The 16226-nt window shown below is 39.7% G+C and overlaps 1 protein-coding gene across 3 annotated transcripts in view; it reads right to left on the reverse strand.

The window, feature by feature from the left end:
- arnt2 (aryl-hydrocarbon receptor nuclear translocator 2) overlaps positions 1-16226 on the reverse strand; it is a 357501-nt gene that overhangs the window by 282232 nt on the left and 59043 nt on the right. The gene's annotated exons all lie outside the window — the stretch shown is intronic.

Below are 16226 nucleotides of genomic sequence, written 5' to 3' on the forward strand. Positions count from 1 at the left end.
GCACAGCTAGCCCTCGTACCTAATCATCTCATAAGGCCTTGATCACTGACAAGATAATTTCTGACCTATTCCTTGCATCCTATACCATCCACATCTTCTATCCCTTGTCAATCATATCTCTTTCTGCATCCAACCCTGAAAAACTGTCCCCAAATCATTTACAACTGCATGTTCAATTTCCTACCTGCTTTGCCTTTGAGTCCTCCATTCAATGTAATAACGAGTGTTGTTTTGCTCAACTGCGCCCTCACCTCCCCCTTTAACAGCTGTGACCCCAGCACCTATTCATCCTGGTACTTAACTAATATTACCTCTATCTTCGCTCCCTCAAGTCCAAGTTTTCCAGATTTGAGAAATATCTGGCACACTGTTTGGGAGCCATCCATCAGAGATTTGGCTGGACCACATCAAACTCTGCTAGTCTGCCAAACATGGCAACAATTCAAGCATCATCCTGGAGAGCAAAGATTCACCTCAGTTTCTTTTGCCCACTACTAGCCATCTCCTTAAAACCCTTTTCCTTTGAAAACCACAATTATCTGCCCCTATCAAAAAACCCACCCCTTGACACCTCTGTCCTTCCCCCTCTCCAACCTGCATGTCGTCTCAAAAATCCTTGAATTCATTGGTGCTTACCAGATCCTTGACTGCCTGTCCCAGACCTCCCCATTTGAATCATGCCCAGCAGGTTTCCCTCTTACAACACCAAAGTCATGTATAACATTCTCTGAAGCTTTCCAAGGTGCATTAGCCACTTTATAACCTCCTCTTACTCAATACAGCCTTTAAATCAGTCTACAACACCATTCCCCTCCAACAGCTCTCCACTCCTCTCTTCTGAGCTACTTAACCACTGCTTTGTCAGACTGTTAGAACAAAGGGCATAATCTTAAAACTAGAGATAGACCAATCAGAAGTGAAACTAGAAGCTTTTTTCCCCTAAATACGCAAAAAGCGGAGTTTCCTCCCCCCCACACCTACCTACACCACATGGCCTGCAACAGTTCAAGGCGGCAGCTCACCACCACCTTCTCGAGAGCAATTAGGGATGAGCAATATATGCAGGCCTGGTCAGCGATGCCCACATTCCATGAAAGAATAAATAAAATAAAGTGCCAATTGATAGCTGCTTAAAACTTTCAGGAGCTGATGAAATTTCAGATGCATGATGTAAAGGACAGCAGCATTTCAAAAGGAAGAGGGTAAGTGCACACAGACAATGGGAACAGCTTGGCCTGGTAAAGCGAGCAACAGATGCGCAGAGAAAGAATGCATTACAGATAAACAATTAGGAGCAAAATCTAGTGGAGCAGGGACAATCCAAGGCAGGAGTAGGATTGAGCCAAGAATTTCACCACATTGAAATACCCAATTGGAACAGTATGACCTGCCATCCTAGACTGCTGTAGTTGGCTTATGGTGAGTTTGAGGAAGCAAGGCTCCAGCAAGACATAACTGTGACCAGAACTAAAAGTAAGTGCGCACCCTTTGTTTATTATGTCTTTCAATTTATCACATTATTGCTTGGCAAAAAAAAGTCAAGCTGTTAGTAGGCATAAAGATGCAGATGCAGTTTCTTCAACCCCTACACATTCAGAATAATGATAGCTCGAGCATTCAGTATGCTAATCCACTTGCCAGGGAAATATGTATGAAAGTGCCATTTAGCAAAAAAGTGTTAAAAATCACAATCATAGCTATTCTACTGCAAACATTATTAATACATACAACGCCATAGTCCAGCCACATGTAAATGAAGAAACTGGATCAGATCACACAACAGATTTAGTTCATTACTCGGGTACTATGTTGCATACTAAAGAATTTTCTGCATAATGGCAGATTAGCAATAATGATATAGGGATGACTGCCAGGTCAGTATGTCTCAATCGACAGGCAGGGAGGGCATCTGTAGCCAGCTGGCTGCACTCAGGTACAACATTCCTTGTTTAAAAGTCTACCTTTTCAGGTAGGATACATGAAAAATGATGAACAAAAGACCATCCATCCCTCCTTTGCTAATGAGCCTTGTAAACTGCAAAGTCATGAACATTTTAACTTATTTCTGAGGGAAGTTTCTAATTTAAGCAAAACCCCAAGAAATCATTTCAATACTACAAACTGCATTATTAAAACCCATTGAAGCTGTTTTTTCACAAGTACATGTTTAGTTAAAGCAGCAAAACATAAGCAACCCTTTGGATCATTTGGTCCTGTCTACACTTGTACTGAAAACCTTCAATTTTACCTGTAAACAGAAACTTGTCAAGCTCCGTTTAGGAAAACAGAATAAACAAAGCATTAGCTGCCTTTGATGGGAGACTGCTCCTGTCTCTGTAATTTCTGGTCTCACGACTTTCTGTAATTTCTGATCTTTCTGGTGGCCATGGAGCCTGCTTCTGAAAGCACTGAAGTTTAAAGGCTTGCTTAGAACTGTTAGGTTGCAAAGGGTAAGTTACTGACAGCACAAATTCTTTGACCCTCAAAACACAAGTATAATACTCAAAAGTGGAAATACCAGGAAGCTGCCCACTGAAATATTTTCTACTATGTGGTATCGAATGAGTATTACATTAATTTTGAGTGACCATTGTAAAGAAGCATAGAGAGACAGTAAGGAACAGAAGGCTAATAGGTTCACTAGTAGGTTTTTTTAATTCATTCATGGGACATGGGCTTCACTGGCTGGGCCAGCATTTATTGCTCATTCCTAGTTGCCCTTGAGAAGGTGGTGGTGAGCTGCCTTCTTGAGCCTCTGCAGTCCATGTGGTGTAGGTAAACCCACCGTGCTGTTGGGGAGGGAGTTCCAGGATTTTGGCCCAGCGACAGTGAAGGAACGGCAATGTATTTCCAAGTCAGGATGGAGAGTAACTTGGAGGGGAACTTCCAGGTGGTAGTGTTCCCACCTATCTGCTGCCCTTGTCCTTCGAGATGGTAATGGTAGTGGGTTTGGAAGGTGCTGTCTGAGGAGCCTTGGTGAATTCCAGGTAAAGTTGTAAAGCGCTAGAAATGTTTTAAACTCAAAATGGCGCCATCGCACTCAAATAGGTGTCAGGAAGATATAATAATGTTATTGGAATTTATTGTAAAACAGTAGTACCTGTGTCTATATGTGTTTGTAAGATTTAATTGGCTTAAAGGAAGCTGGTCTAAAGGCTTCGATGTATTAGGAAATGAGCGAGGTGTGAAATGTTTAATAGGTAAACATGGGAAGTTTAGAATGTAAGGTGTAAAAGGACATTTGCATTTTTAAATAAACCAGACTAGATTGTTTTCAAAGAAGGGGTAAGATGTGTCACCTAGCCAGGTGAAGTTCAGAAACAGTGTGTTTATTTTTCCCAAAGATTACTGGTAAAATTGGTTTTATGATAAGTTTTTATGATCAGGGAGGTAAAGTCCAAAGACATAGTGAAACAATGGTAATTTGCATTCAAAGGGGAAAATACGTATAAAAGAGAGAATGCTGCGTGTAAAGGCAGGCATTCTAATATCTAACAAGTGTGAAACGACTTCAGCACCAAGCCTCAAGCTGCTGTCTACAGAGAACTGAAGTTAAGGAAACCCACTTTGAATTGAATTGTTCAGGGTATCATGTTTCTTTGCCTGGGTCTTTAAAATCTGTGTGTCTTACTGTTGCCTTAACATAAGTGTAACTGGGGGTTAGGTTAATTAGGGATTTAGAAGTTAACTGGGGGTTAGGGTAATTTGTAGATCTATGTATTTAAAATCATTTCTTCTATTAATAAAGGTTTACTTTAGTTTTGTAAGAAATCTATAAGACTTGGTGGTCTTATTACTACTCAATTCAAGGCACGCATCTCGAAATTTATAGAAATTGCAAAACAAGTTGCGACAGTTGTCTCTAGCTTCCCTCTGGGATTTGAACAACTCAGCATTTACCATCGGCTGTACCATAACATAGGAAAATAAGAACCACCAAACAATTAAACTTGAAGCAGACTTAAAACACTTGCATTAATTGTGAAAGCAATGACTGATTTATAAAGGACATCCACAAGGAATTTAGAAAAGATTAGGCCACAATTCTGGACACATTCTATGACTCACCATACAAAACAAATTGAAGAAGCCAAAAATACAGGATATGAAAATAAACAAATTAAAGATAGGTCTTTAAACGCTTAAACATGCTCTGGTTATAAGAAAACTTTGTACCAATCACTGAATCCTAATTAAAATAAAAAATGCAACTCAGATACTCTCCTCTTGCCAAAAAACCTCAGGTTATTCACCTCAGCAATCTGCTTCCATGTGCAAGATGCAGAAGGGCAGCAATTTATGAACACCATTGAATTTATAATTTAATACTGAATTTGAACTTTCAAACGATACAGACATATTGGAGGACCACATATAGTAAAAGGAGCTCTTGTGCTTAAGCTCTGGAAATAACGTTTAACGGTCTAGCATTGTATAAAGCATCAGAATATATTTATAGTAGTTTAAAACCCTATACAAAACTAGAAATTTAACAAAGTGCTCATTGTAACATTTCATAGTAAATTTCATCACTATTTCTAAAATGAGAGTTTATCAAGCAGTTAGGCTAGTTAAAGAAAGTGGCTTGGCGTTTCCTTGAACAATGTGATCTCCGACTTAGTCAATAAATTATGCCGTTTTGTACCCCGATCTTCATGTTGTGAACTTACTCCAAAATGTCCTGGAGAAGTAATTTGAACACAATGCAGCGTGCATAATGACGAATCAGGGACCTCAAAGTACCCATAGCTTTACCACATCTGCATCATTTCAGCCCATCCATATTGGTACAAGAGAGTCACAGAATGTGAACTTCAATTCTTTTCACTGTACTGTACATGATTACTCCATGAACACTGTTCGACTTACTGACACATTAAACAGCTATAATCAATCTTTGGGAACATTGTAAGTTACAAACTCTTTTCCAGCCACATATTTAGAAGATGACATAAGTAATTTAAGCCACCTATAAAGTTTCTATTAAACAAACAGGAGTGATTTTGGACCTTGTTTAACCCATTTCTCAGGGGTGAAACAGGGGCAAAAAGGGTCCAATTTCAGAAGTTAACTTCCTGCATCCCAAAGCTGCTTGAAATATGTCTTACATCATATTGGCAGTCACCTTAAACAGACATTGGATGTCTTGCATATAGTAATGAGGGACCCAATACCTGTTTAAGGGCCCCACTCTGGAATCGATCAGAAAGTGGCAGAGCATTCATTTTTTCCAGTTTATTCTCAAGCTGAACCAGCAGTAATTAAAAGGGACTACTAAATGCTGTCAACAAGATGTAATTTTCTTTCTTTTTAACTTACCTTAATGTGGAGTCAGGAAGAGGACTGTTTCATCCGGTTCCACAGCGCTACTGTGGGGCTGTGCTCACCCTACTTAGTTACAGGGAAATCTCATGGTACTGCAGAAGGAGGTGCAGAATCCCCACCATCCCAGGGATAATCAGCAGACAATGTCTCTGTCTTCTCCCACAAGGGGAGCATCTTGAAGAAGCACTAGATTAGGGTGTAGGAAATGCTCTCACCACACAGTCACAAAGAAAAACCTCTGAGCCAGGTGACACTAACATCAGCACAGACACCCTTGCGCTCATAAGAGTTTAACTAATAACAATCATGGCTTGGCGGTAGCACTCTCACCTCTGAATCTGAAGGTTGTGGGTTCAAGCCCAACTCTGAGAACTTGAGTACCGAGGCTGATACTACAGTGCAATACTGAAGGAGTGTGATACTCTCAGCAGTACTGTCTTTTGGATGAGATGATAAACCGAGGCCCAGTTAAGCCCCCTCAGGTGGACGTACAAAGATATCATAGCACAAAACTGACTATACTTCATAGGCTATAAGACATTTTGGGACATCTGATTTTGTGAAAGGGGCTATGTAAATGGAAGTCTTTGTTTCCTAACAAACTTGTTTTCCCACATTCATTTCTCCTTGTCCATTGCATGTGTATTTCAGTTACAGTCCCAGAACCAAATTTTGCCCATTTTCTTGTCTCCCACGCCCTTGTCCCCTCTTTTCCTCCTTTCCTTTCACATGCTTCCTTGGATGGGTTTTCTTCTTTTTTGATCTCAGCACTCCCATCTTAGCTCTATAAGATTTAACCCTTCATATGTTTGAAGTTGATGGTGACAAAGTTTTCATTGTGATTTCTCAGACTTATTCAATGTAGTAAAAAAACATTTTAAGCAACTTAAAATTACTATTTTCGAAGATCAAGAAACTAGTCACCTTTTCCACAGTCAGATGGTTCTTTCAGCTCTTGGGACAGACTGAAATTCCTACTACAGTACCCAACAGACAAGGATTAATAAGGCACAATTCTCATATTCACCTCCCTTCATTTCTCATCAATAAATACAAAATCACAAAAGATTGTTAAATAAAAAGAATATACAAATGTTCAGCCTTAAAATCAGTCAATAAGATACATCAAAGAAGCTCCTAAATATTTAAACAACGTAAAACAGCAAACAAGATTGAGAAATTACCAGTTCCTGGTGCCTAACTAAGTCTCTCTTGCCTTAAAACTGCTTTTGGATATTTGAACATTTAAAAATTTTTTTTACTCTTTGGCCATTTTACTGCACTAAAAGATGTAATAAATCTGAATAAGCAAATCTATCACCTTACATTTTCAAGCTGTTAAGAGTATTTTACTCCCTTTAATTATCATATATGACCTGTAAGGTGATCAAAGCAGAACACAACAACAGCAACTTGTATTTATATAGTATATTTAGCATAGCAAAACATCTGACACCACGTCACATAACGAGGCATTAGGACAGATGACCAAATGCGTAGTCAGAGGCAGATTTTAAGGCTTATTTTAAAGAAGGAAAGAGAGGTAGAGAGACAGAGAGGTATAAGAATGGAATTCCACAGCTTGGGTCCTTAGTAGTTGAAAGCATGAGCATCAGTGGCAGGCCAATTAAAACTGAGGATCTGCAAGAGGCCAGAATTCAAGGGGCACAACTATCATGGAGGGATTTGAAAACAAGGTGAGAACTTTAGAATCGAGGTGTTGCTTATCCGGATGCCAGCGAGGTCAACAAGCACAGGAGTGATGGGTTAATGGGACTTGGACCATGTTAGGATACAGGCGGCAAAGTTTTAGATCAGCCTAAATTTATGGAGTGTGTAAGATGGGAGTCAGGTCAGTAGTACGTTGGAGCTCTAGAGGTAACAACAGCATAGATGAATTTCAGCAACAGATGAGCTGAGACAGGGGTAGAGTCGGGCAATGTCACAGAAGTTGAAGTAGACCACTATGTGGAGGCATGGACATGTGGTCGGAAGCTCACCTGCGGAACGAATATAACACTGCAAACACACTACCTGCAGTATCTAAACCAGATGAATTTTGATAAACATGTCTATACAGCAGCAAAGTCCTGATGGCATCAACAGCTTCAGGTGGAGGCAGTCCTTGGATGTTGCCTTTGTCACACTGACCAGAATTGTTTACAGTAATCTGGTTAGTTTCAGCTTGATCTAGGGGATTTTACTCAATTGGTCTTTGTATATAACCATGCATCCTATTTGCTTCCTTTATTGCTGCCTTGAAATGTTTTGGATATGGACTCAAGCAGCACAAAGAATTTTTTACTTTCCCTTTTGGAACTCCTATCTCAAATGGTACAGTACTCATGCCTTCTATTTTTACTTCCAATATACAGTATCATCTTATTGATCATTGCCTATCGTTGTTCAATCGAAGTACAAACCACATCAAGCTTTTTTTTTTAAGATGTTGACTGCCTCCTCAAAGTCTTCTGAACATGCTGCTGCCTACAAATTTAACTGTTTGCATTGAGGAGGTTAATGCAGATTACGTTCACCAAGAATGGGAAGAGTTTGAGTACAGTCTTTTGAAATATTCCATGCAATCTCTCTCTCCATTACAGCATTGCTCCCCTTGCGCATTCCCTCTGCTTCTTTCCAGTTAGTCAATTAATAATCCACAATTATTCACCTTTCATACCACTAATCCTAATATGTTATGAGGCCACATGAGGAAACACCCTGCCCAATGCTCATTGTTTCAATTTCATGAAACAGAAACAACCCAAAGCAGCACACAATTTGGTGCAGTTTTTAATCTAATAAGATGTACTCTCCATCCCCTCTCCACACTATGGCATAAATACTGCCCTCTGCTAACAGCTGAAGTACCTATGGGGCACAGCTCAATGAGAACTGATATTTGGTCTCAGCCTGCAACTGGAAAGTTTTTCCTCATGTCACTTTTCCTTCTTTTGCATATTATTTTAAATCTGTATCCTCTTGTTCTTGATCCTTTCATGAGTGGGAACAGTTTCTCCCTAACTATCCCATCCAGACTCCTCATGATTTTGAATACCTCTATCAAATCTCCTCTCAGCCTTCTCTTCTCCTAGGAAAACAGTCCTAACTTCTCCAATCTATCAATTTAACTGAAGTTCCTCACCCCGGGACTATTTTTGTGAATCTTTTCTGCACTCTCTCCAATCCTTTCACATCCTTCCTAAAGCGCAGTGCCCAGAACTGGATGCAATACTCCAGCTGAGGCCAAACTGGTGCCTTTTGCAAGTTCAGCATAACCTTCTTGCTCTTGTACACTATGTCCCTATCAATGAAGCACCCAAAGTCTTCAGGTCAGAGGCTCACCAATCAAATAAGACAGCCCTCTTCCCAAAACAAAATGAATCTTCCCCCTCTCCAGGGAAAGAAATTGGACCACAACAATCCTACCCAAGAGAACTGCGAAAAGGTTAAGACCCTCTTACCCCCTCATCCTACTGAGCCCTAGGGATCAAGAACAAACTGTACAAACATGCCACGAAAAGTTCATTCCCAATGCACATTCTGCAAACTCCATGCCATCCAAACATGCAACTCCTTCAAAAATGCTGTGCATGCAGCTTCTTGAAAATACAATGAAAATTAGAATAAAATTCAAAAGCCATTGGGAAAAAAAGACTTACATTTATAAAACACCTTTTCACGTCTCAAAGCATTTTACAGTCAATGTAGTACTTTTGGAGTGCAGTCAATATTGTAATGTAGGAAACATGACACCCATTTTGTGCACAGCAAGCTCCCACAAACAACAATGTGATAATGACCAGATAATCTGCTTTTGTGATATGGATTGAGGGTTAGATATTAGTGAGGACACCAGGAATAACTCCCCTGTTCTTGTTCAAAATAGTGTCATGGATCTTTTACACACACCGGATTTTTGTGAACAAGTCCTGAAGTGGGACTTGCATCCCAAACCTTCAGACCCAGAGGCAAGAGTGCCACCAACTAAATTATGGCTGATAAAACTGGAATTCCCATGATTTCAGCAGTAAAACCAATGGGATAGAACAAGTTAATAATCACTTGTTGCAACTGCAAAGCATCATTAATTTCTGGGCAATTCATAACTAATAATTTAATGTTTATCTTTTACCAAGGAAACAAAATCTAGACCCAGTTAATCTTGCATGCCATTTGATTCCTACATTAGAGAACTCTTTATAAGATTAGTGGTCACACACAAGAATCTCACACTGTTAAATTTGAACATATTAATTACTAATTTATCAGGAAAAGCTTGGAAGGTATATTATTTTACTTTATCCATAGGAGATTGACTATTGTGTTCGTAAAGCAGCTATATTTGGAAGCGCCTACACATGTATTTCTGCAACTACAAACATTCTCAGTGAACAAATTTCCATTGAATTCCAACACAAAACTTGTTGCCTACACAAGCTATTTACGAAATGACAAATTCTGCCCAGAAATAGTGCTATGGAAACTTGTTTTCTAGAAACTATATTTAATCCATCCCAAGGAAGATAATAAATGATGATCTTGCCAGTGCTGAGAACGAATACAAAATAAAATGTGTGACTGGCCAGTGCCACCTGCTGGCAGCATTATAAATGAACTCTGCTGTTATTTGAAGATCTTTTCGGGAACTGGGAGAGTATTTTAATGGCACAATACCATAGGAACAACAAGAAATAAAATTGATGGGTTCATCCAACTTACACCGACAAAGTATTTTTCATACATGCCTTCATGATGTTCCAATACCCTGACTACATTATCCCACTCTCCTCTCACCGCCAAGAAAAAAACCATTAAAGTGTCCATTTCCTTCCAAGGATCCTGCACACACACTGCTCCATGTTATTTTGTTTCAAGTGCTTTTAACAACGGGGGCTAAAATGGAAATCACTCATGTTTTCCTGAGCTCCAAACATGATTCACAATTACACTCGTCTAGTTTGACACCAATTCTTTCAAATTCCAGTCAAATAATTCTCCTCTTAACTTTAAGCACTGAAATTGAGACTTTTTGATGTGGTCTGAAGACCCTAATGACGAAATGTTATCAACTTGAAAGATAGTCTGTTTCTCCTTTCATGGATAACAACCGACCTGCAGAGCTTTTCCAGAATTTCTGTTTTTATTTCATATTTCCAGCGCCCTGCAGTGTTTTGCTTCTGCGTAAGTTCCTTTATTGTTCCCAGGACACAGTACTACTTATTTCGAGACCAGCTCCTTGGCAGACCCTGACAGAGGTAGTCCTGCAATGACTTTCATCACTTCTGCTGTCAGCTGTTTAAACTTGGATAGCTCAACTAGGCAATAATTAGTGATCCTAAATTTTTTTTTGCCAGGCATCTTAAATCTGTGTCCTCTTCTTGCTGATTTTTCTGCCGCCAGAAACAGGATCTCCTTATTTACTCATATCAAAACCATTCAGAATTTTGAACACCTCTGTCAAATTTCTTCTTAATCTTCTCCAGCTTCTCCAGACTACCTACATAACTGAACCATAAGCTGGTTGCTACAATGGTGAGGTTTAAAAGATTTTGATGTTTTAGGGCCACATCTTTAAATGTAGGGTAGATGGAGGGGGTCACATGACCTGTGCTGGAGTCTGCCTGACAGTAAGCCGGAGTGGTTTAGTTGTTAGAGTTCAAAGGGGCTCATTGTTTTATCGAGAGGGAGGTGCAAGGTATTTACGGTTGCAGACAATGGTAGCAATGTCCAAGTCCACAATAAATAGACCCTGAGTCTCCCAAAGTCCCGGGAAGCTGTTACAGAAATCATGTTATAAGCAGTTGCGCTATAAACTATCCCTTTACTTCTAAGACGAAAGTGAGTTAGGATCAAAGATTACTATCAGCATTTCTACTTAGATACAAAGCTAATGTGTTTCCGGTTGCCATGGGGAAGAGGGTGGAGGAAGCCATTTTGAGATCAGATTACAGGCTTCTTTATAAATCAAAGAATATCACAGTCAGACAGCAGTTTGCTTTTGTGCGGTCTTGAGCCAACTGAGAAGTACAAGTGAGAGGCAGAATCAGCCAGGCCTGCAACTTAAGCACAGAAAATGATGCTATCACTCACCACACCAAACACAAGTGGGAGCTCACACTCAGATTGAAGACCGGGCTCATGATGAGTTAAAAGGAGGCTGGAAGATTTGCCTAGCTTGGAGACAGAGGAAGGAATCTACATTGTAAAACTCACAGTGAGAGGTAGTGCTCGGATTTGAGGTTACCTGGCTGGGAAAGTAGAAAAGGAGCAACCCAATGGAAGTTGGGAGCAACTGTGAACTGTTTGTGATAAGAACTGTAATTTCTTGGAGAGTGCAATGTGCGAAAAGTAAGCTCATGTCTACAGTTTAAAGTATAAGTTGCCTAAAAATGAATATAAGTGTTTAGGCAATGGTGTTTTTAGTCATTTGATACAGTAAAAGTTTTGAAATGTGACATTCTGATGTGTTCTTCTTTCAGCTGTTAACTGGAAGTTCAAATTTCTCTTTAAAAGTTATTGGTTTCTACGGAGATTGCAATACTGATGCCATTCTAGTAAATCTCTTCTGCACCCTCTCCAAGGCCTTAGAATGAAAGTATGGGGCCCAGAATTGAACACATTATTCTAGCTGGTCTAACAAGTACTTATAAAGGATTAGCATAACTTCCTTGCTTTTGTACCCTCTACCTCTATTAATGAAGCCAAAAATCCTTTTTTAGCAGTCTTCTCAATGTGTCCTGCCAACTTCAAAGATTTGTGTACATGCACCCCGAGGTCTCAATGTTCCTTTAAAATTCTACCATTTAGTTCATAATGCTTCTCCTCATTCTTCCAATCAAAATGTATTACTTCACACTTCTCTGCATTAAATGTTTTCTGCCATGTGTCTGCCCATCTCATGCACCCTCTTGAAATCTGTTACTATACTCTTTAATATTCAATATATCATCTGCAAATTTTGAAATTATGTCCAGTATACGAAAATCTAGGTCATACATCAAAAAGATCAATGGTCCCAATACCGAGCCCGGAGGAACACCACTTTACATTGTCCTCAGGTCTAAAAAAGTCATTCATTTCTCCTTCCTGTTTTCCATCCCTTAGCTAATTTTGTTTTCATGCTGCCATGTCCCTTTAATCCCATGAGCTTCAATTATGCTAACAAATCTATTACATGGCTCTATGTCAAATGCCTTTTAAAAGTCCATCAGCACATTAACCTTCATGACCCACAGCAACCCTCTCCGTAATTTCATCAAAGAACTCAACTAAATCAGTCAAACATGATTTACCTTAACAATGCATAATGACTTTCATTAATTAGTTCATACTTATTCAAACGCCAATTAATTTTGCTCCCCATTTACTGTCGTTAAATCTACCCCACCGCTGATGTTCAGCTAAATGGCCTGCAGTTGCTTGGTTTATCCCTCCCCCTGCCACTTAGGCAATATGGTGGATAGCTTTCCTACCCAACAGTAACTACACTTCAAAAGTACTTCACTAGTTGTAAAGCGCTTTGGGATGTCTTGAAGCGACGAAACATTGTATATAAATGTAAATCGTCTGTCTTTAACTTTGTGCATCCCTCCTTCATAAAGCCACTGTTTATTTGAAAATGATTCCAGGATAATTCTGCAATTGAAGACTCACAGAACTGAACTTGTTTTTATTACAGATAATCCTGACGGTATGGCAAAGTCTAAAGAATCAGATTAAAACCTTCTGCTAAGATAGTATCAACTTAAGCAGCACAAATAATCACATGATAATAGTGATAAATTGCCTATTTACAATCTACACTCATACAGCAATAATGAAAGTGAAAGGCTGAAATTAAAAAGGAAATTAGGAAAGCAAAGAGAGGATGAGAAATATTGGCAAGTGAAGTCAAGGAAATTACAAAGATCTTTTAAAAATACCTAAGAAGCAATAAGATAACTAAGGAAAGAGTAGGATCAATTAGATACTGGGTGGTGGGGAGGACTGGAAAATTACAAAATGTTACACCTGTGTTTAAAAAAAAGGAGTGTAAGAATAAACCCAGCAAATACAGTCCAGTCTGTTTAACCTGGGTGGTGGGAAAGTTTTTAGAAATGATAATCCAGAATAAAATTAACAATCATTTGGACAAGTGTGAGTTAATTAAGGAAACGCAGTATTGAGTTGTTAAAGGCAAATCATATTTAACTAACTTGAATGCACTTTTTAATGAAGTAACAGAGAAGGTTGAAGATACTGTAATGTGACTGATGTGGTGTAAATGGACTTCCAAAAGGTGTTTTATAAAGTACCCATAATAGATTAGGCAGCAAAGTTGAAGCCCATAGAATCAAAGGGAAAGTGGCAGCACGGATACGAAGTAGGCTGAGTGACAAGAAACAGAAGAGTGGTGAACAATTGTTTTTTGGACTGGGGGAAGGTACATAGCGGTATATATGGTTCGCCAGGGTTCAGTACTAGGGCCACTGCTTTTCTTGATGTATGCTCGTTAGTTAGACTTGGGTGCACAGGGCTCAGTTTCAATCTTTGCAGATGACACAAAGCCTGGAATTATTCTGAACTATGAGGAGGAAAGTGTAGAACTTCAAGATAACAGATAGGCTGGTACAATGGATGGACACGTGGCTGATAAATTTAATACAGATAAGTGTGAAGTGATCTATTCTTGTAGGAAGAATGAGAAGAGGCAACATAAAGTAAAGGGTACCATTCTAAAGTGGGTGCTGGAGCAGAGGGATCTGGGGATATATGTGCAAAAATTGTTGATGGTGGAAGGTCATGTTGAGAAGGTGGTTAAAGAGGCATGTGGGATCCTGGGCTTTATAAGTAGAAGCATAGAGTACAAAAACAAGGAAGTTATGATGAACCTTTATGAAGTACTGGTTTGACTTCAACTGAAGTATTGTGCCCAATGGAAGTACTCAGTCCAATTCTGGGTGCCACACTAACAAGGATGTGAAGACTTTGGAGAGGGCACAGAGAATATTTACTAGAAAGGATTCAAGAATGAGAAGCTCCAGTTATGTGGATAGATGAAGAATCTGGGGTCAATCTTCTTAGAGAAGGTTGAGAAATTTGAAAGAGATGTTCAAAGTCATGAAGGGTTGAGACAGAGTAAATAGAGAGAAATTGTTCCCATTGTTGGAAGGCTCAAGAACCAGGGGACACTAATTGAAGATGGTTGGCAAAAGAACCGATGGCAACATGAGGAACAACATCTTTACACAGTGAGCGTTTAGAATCTGGAATGCACTAACTCTGAGTGTGGTGGGGGCAGTGTCAATCATGACTTCTCAAAAGGGAATTGGAGAAATAGCAAAGAGAGATAAGTTGCAGGACTACAGGAAAGGGCAGGGGACTGGGGCTAGCTGAGTTGCTCTTGCAGAAAGCTGGCACAGATATGATGGGCTAAATGGTCTCTGGTTCCTGTAACCATTCTCTGACCAGCATTTTCCTATCCTCTTTGGCTACACAATGGGTGCCCGAGTGCTCCTAACATTTTACCATTGTTTAAAAAGGGAGGAAGGGATAGTCTGACTAAATACAGGCCAGTCAGCCTAATCTAGGTGGTGGACAAATGATTGGAAAAAATTCTGAGAGACAGTATAAATCATTATTTAGAGGGGCACAGATTAATCAAAGACAGCCAACATGAATTTGTTAAGGCAAGGTCCCGATGGCTAACTTGACTGTATTTTTCTGGGGATGTAACAAGGATGGGGGAAGCATGTTTAATGCAGACTACCTGGGTTTTAGCAAGATATTTGGAAAGATCTCTCAAGGTCAGAAAATTAAAAGTTCATGAGTTTCAAGAAAAAGTAGCAAGTGGTATCCAAAATTGGCTCAATGGCAGGAAACAAAGGGTTATGGTGTTTTTGTGACCAGAAAGCTGTTTCCAGTGGGGTTCTGCAGGGCTCAGCACTAGACCCTGTGCTGTTCATGGCATAGATCAATGATTACATGCAGCGGGTATGATTAAGATGTTTTCAGATGATATGAGAATGGTCATGTGGTTATTAGTGAAAAAGAAAGCTGCAGACTGCAGGAAAATATCAAAGGGCTGGTTAGAAAAGTGGCAAATGGAATTCAATCTGGAGAAACATGAGGTAATGTATTTTGGGAGGACAAACAAGGCTAGGGAATAAACAATGGATGGTAAGATACTAAGAAGTGCAGATGAACTTAAGGATTTTGGAGTGCATGTCCATACAACCCTGAAGGTAGCAGGACAGGTCAATAAGGTGGTCATGACGATACACGGGATTCTTTCCTTTATTGGCTGAGGCCTGGAGTTTAAGAGCAGAAAGGGCTCTGCAAGAACGGTAGAAACACCAGTACTGAAACAGAGAGTACTGTGTACAGTTCTGGTCACTGTCTTGCAGGATTGATGTGATCACATTTGAGGTTACAGAAGAAATTTTTGAGGATGCCGCCAGGAATGGAGAGCTTTAGCTCTGAGGGAAGATTAGACAGGCTGGGGTTGCTTTCTTTGGAACAGAGGAGGCAGAGGAGAGACTTTATCTGAGGTGTGTAAAATTATGAGGGGCCTAGATGGTGTGGATAGAAAGGACCCATTTCTCTTAGTAGAAAGGTTAATAACAAGGAGGCATAGGTTTGAAGTAAATGGTAAAATTAGAGCTGAGTTGAGGAACAATTTTGTCTCCCAGAGTGTAGTGTGGGACTCGCTACCTGAAAGGGAGGTGGAAGCAGAAACCTTCATTATATTTAAAAACAAACTAGGATATGCATTTGAGGTGCTGTAACCTACAGGGCTATGGGCCAAGAGCTGGAAGATGGAATTAGGCTTGAATAGGTCTTTTTTGGCCAGCACTGGCACAGATATAATAGGCTGAATGCCTTCCTTTTGTTCCAGAGGTCTTTCTATGTTGCTAACC

The sequence above is a fragment of the Cetorhinus maximus genome, chromosome 26, assembly GCF_964194155.1.
Source record: "Cetorhinus maximus chromosome 26, sCetMax3.hap1.1, whole genome shotgun sequence".
Taxonomy (NCBI): domain Eukaryota; kingdom Metazoa; phylum Chordata; class Chondrichthyes; order Lamniformes; family Cetorhinidae; genus Cetorhinus; species Cetorhinus maximus.